Genomic DNA, 4,612 nt, shown 5'->3' with positions numbered 1-4,612 from the left:
TACATTTGAAAAAAAAAATTGTTAACCAAGGAAAGCACAGAGAGAGTAAATAAATTGCCACTGTAATGTAACTAGTAAGTGCTACTTTTGTCAATCTAAACCAAAATGTTAATTATTTTTGTTTACTTACCCCATGGGTTAAGTGATCTTTTTATTTGTTGTTGTTGTTGTTATTTTTTGAAAGAGGGATGGGTGTACAGACAGGGACAGAGACAGGAAGGGAAAGAGACGAAAAGCATCAACTCACAGCCGCAGAGCCTTTGTTGTTCACTGATTGCTTTTTCATTTGTGCATTGACCAGGGGTCCAGCTGAGCCAGTGACCTCTTGCTCAATCAAACCAGTGACTTTGGGCTCATGTCAGCGACCTTTGGGCTCAAGCCAGGGTTGATGGGGTCATGTCTATGATCCTGATCCTGCACACAGGCTGGGTGAGCCCATGCTCAAGCTGGCAACCTCCGGGTTTTGAACTTGGATGCTTAGCATATTATTTCAACAACTTAACTACTGCACCACCTCCTGGCCAATCAAGTGATCCTTCTTATTTGTAGTTTTGGTGGTGGATAAAGAGGAAGAAACAGGTTTTAGAAATAGAATTGCAATATTAAATGTGATCATTTCTGAGTTTACCTTTGAATGCTTTGGAATAGGAAGTAATTAGACTACATTATACTTCTACATGTAATCCTGCATAAAAATATTATTATAATAAATATTGTCTTCATTTTTTTTCCTTGGAATTAAAGGTTATAAAATTTTCATGCCAAAACAAATATTTTTTTTGTTTTTTGTTTTGCTTTTGTGTTATTCAGTTTTATTTTATTGAATTATGGGATATCTAACTCTTTCAAGGAGAGCTAAATATTTACAAATTTGCTTTTTTGTGTGCACAATAAGCATGTCTGTTCTTTCATATATTATGCTGATCTGCATTATAAATATCAAGTTTTTCAACATAATTGCTAAAGTATCTGGCAATTGTAGGTAATTTATGAACCTATTTTCAGAGTTAACATTTTTATTATTATAATTATCTTTAATAACAAATTCATTACTCCTGGGTTGCACATATTTTAATATATATACAATTAAAAGAATTAAAATAACATCACATCTCAGAGTTTGAAGAAACCTTATAAGTAACCAAATTTAATGTTTCAAATTTTTAAATAATTCTTATTTAAAACATATATAATAAAATAATCTTTATTCAGTACATATATGACTCAGACCTCTATGAGCAAATATTAAATAAAGGGCATTTTCTAATAGTAGCCATGGGAGGAAAGAAAAAATTTTAAATTTAGATACAAACAAAATGACTCTCTCAATGACACTTAGTAATAACAGTGCTATATGCTAAGCACTGTTCGGTGCCTGCAAGTACAAACTCATGTAATCCTGCATGAAAATATTATTATTATTATTATTATTATTATCATTTTATAGATGATGAAACTGAGGTGCAAAGAAATAAAATAAATCTGCTCCACATCACACTAGTTAGTGGTGAAGCTTGGTTTCAGATTCAATGGCAGTCCAAGTACAAGAGCCTGTATATTTAAAGATTATGCTGTTTTTTTGTTGTTTGTTTGTTTGTTTGTTTGTTTGTTTTCATCTAGTAGAAAATCATCAGGCCATTTATTCAGTGATGGAGTTGGGCCTTTTGATATATTTTCATCCTTCCTCTTGTTTTGATGAACTTTTTAGATTATACAGGGCTTTTCAGACAGATTATTCTAAATGACAAGAACAAAAAGTACCAGATGCCCAATATTTATTCACAGAATATTGATGTTTTACACTCTGTTGGAACTTTTATTTTTTTTGAAGAATATATTAACTTTTACCATTGAAAATGCAGTTTCAGCTACAAGTAAAATCAACCTCAATCGTTCTGTTACATCTAATATCTGAAAAAAATATGCATTATTTCTTCAGTCAGCTGGGTTTCTTCCCATAATGACATGCTGCATTAATTAGCTCTGAGAATATTTATAACACACTGCATCTTAATAGGATTATTAATATACCTGATGTTATAAAAAACAGCATTCATTGTTTTAGTGTTGACATTTGACAGACAATTTGATATGTGAAAAGAAAAATATAATTAAAGACAACCAAATTACAACTTTCAGTTGCTTAAAGAGAAAAGTGATAACATAATTTAAAGTTTCAAAGAAGATTAACAGCCATGTTGTTGAGAATGTACCCAACAAAAGCAATCCAGTCATAAGTTACCAGTAGATACTGGCAATAAGACAAGTTGCTCCAGTTAAAGATATATCATTATAAATTACAAGTTATATCATTTCCAAATAAAGCATCAATATTAAGTTCACAGAATTAAAAGCATTATTCTAACCTAAAGCTTTACTTTTCTTATTGGTTTGGTTTGCAAAGGCTAGGAGTCTTCAATAATTTATTGTACACTGCAATACAACTGTGATAAAAACTCTTTTGAGTTTGGTTTATGTTAACAACAAAATAGATGACAGAAATAATAACTATTAATTTAATTTGATAAAAAGCATACTATAAAATATAATCAGAGGATATAATTTAACCCTTATATGCAAACATATGAGAATTGACATTCTTTTTATGTTCCATTTTACTTTTTTAAAAACTAGATATATTTGTTTTCTTTTTTAGATTTTTTTAAATTTATTCATTTTTCAGAGAGAGAGGAAGAGAAAGAGAGAGGGAGAGGAAAGGGGAAGGGAAGAGAAACAGAAAGCATTAATTCCCTTAATGTGCCTTGACCAGGCAAGCCCAGGATTTCTTTTTTTTTAATATAAACCCTAATTAACGACTTAACCAAGATGTACAAACACCTATAGAGAGGAAGTGTGGGAGAAGAGGGAATATAGTGTAAGATAGCTATATCTCAACCATGGCAGGAAGTTAAACATGTGGAAAGTTGACAGATCCAAAACAGCAGTACATATGTGTTATTTAGAAATACACAGATAAAATGTAAGACACAAGTAACAGCCTTTGAGGACTATGGGAGTAGGGACCTTCCAATATTAGGAATTTTTAAATGATATAATAAAAACAGATAATTTTAAGTAAGTTGCTAGAAGGCTACATAAAGAAAAAAACTAAGAGTGACTACATTGGTGAAGCTGGAGTAAGGGAGTGAGGGAGTGAGAGAACATCAACTTTTCATTCAACTTCCTGTTACACTGCTTTACCATGAACATCTGCTAGTTTAATAATATAGTCTGTATACTTTAAATAATGAATTAAATTAATCAACTGAATTTAGTTGCTAAAGTGAACTTATCCCTCATGTGGGCGAGGGCAAAATAGTTGAAACCTACTGATTTTTATCAGATGAAGTCCAGGGTGAGTCAATGACTTGATCAGACATATAGCTTAACAGGTTTAAATATCTAAACTATCTATCATAAATTCTAGTTTAAGAAAAAAATGTCAGACAATTACAAAGAAGGTTCTTCAGATTATTAGGTCCATTTTGAAAACAATGAGGTCCTCTGGGGCAATCACTTCTGTCTTGCTTTTTATCACAGATTTATTTTGGTCCTTTTGTTGGTAATCCATTTATGTCTGCACCCTTATAATCTACTTTGCCTTTGCTTTTATCATGGACTTCTGAATAGGTTTTCTAGGCCATATATGACTCACAAAGGGGGAAATCAGAAGGTAGATGTAAGGCTCCAGGAAATTCTTGTAGATCCAGAGCAGAACTGGAATAACGATACAAGGAATGCATACCATTGTCCCAGGTGAGCTTCTGAAATTCAGCGATCATCGAGCCCAAGTGAAATGTCCACCAAGCCCAGGGTTTCAAACCAGCAACCTCAGAGTTCCTGGTCAATGCATTATCCACTGTGCCACCACAGGTCAGGCACATTCTTTTTGTGAATATTAGATATTCTAATTTTTATATGTAGTGAGGCTTATACAGTCAATGAGATTATTATTATCCCCTTTTTATAGATGATGTAACTGATGTGGAGAGAAGTGAAATCCGCTCTAAGTCACACAACTAGTTAATGGTAGGGCTTGTTTCAGTTTAAGGCAGTCTGACTCCAATACTATTGCTAATGCTCAGAACAGATTTGGAATTTGTGGTTTGGAATTGTCTTGAAAGCCAGTTGAAAGTCATTTGAGAAACTTTTTTATGTAATTCTTCCTTCTAGTTTTAGACCAAAATATTACTCAATCTTAAATTTATTAGAGTAATTCACAAGTTTTTAGTTAAAAAAATTATCCAGCTGCAAATGATGAAAGTAATACAAAAATGGTGACTGGTGTATGAAAGATTGTGAATTAATGTTTCATGTTAAATGATTGTGAGACAGAAGCTCCAGAGATAACCGAAAGAATGATGGTTCATGAATTATTTGAATAGTAGTTTCATCACTGAAATAAGTTTATGCTCTCCCATGTGGAAAACTTAGGAGGGAATGGCACTTATTTAAATACATGAGTTTAAATACTCACATTATAAAAGCAATCACTTTTTTAAAGTCACACTTTGTATATTTAGAATTTAACTTCTAAGATTTTTCAGAATTTAAATTGATTCAAATGTATATTATATTTTGTAAGACAAGTCAGAAGTTATCCATTGTTCTA

The 4,612-nt window shown here is 31.9% G+C and overlaps 1 pseudogene; it reads right to left on the bottom strand.

Annotated features, from left to right (window-relative positions):
- Nucleotides 1-3,235: 3,235 nt before the first annotated feature.
- Nucleotides 3,236-3,775, bottom strand: LOC136317170 (UPF0729 protein C18orf32 homolog pseudogene; annotated as a pseudogene).
- Between the last annotated feature and the right edge of the window lie 837 nt (nucleotides 3,776-4,612).

The sequence above is a fragment of the Saccopteryx bilineata genome, chromosome X, assembly GCF_036850765.1.
Source record: "Saccopteryx bilineata isolate mSacBil1 chromosome X, mSacBil1_pri_phased_curated, whole genome shotgun sequence".
NCBI lineage: Eukaryota > Metazoa > Chordata > Mammalia > Chiroptera > Emballonuridae > Saccopteryx > Saccopteryx bilineata.
This window is presented reverse-complemented; position numbering and strand designations above follow the sequence as displayed.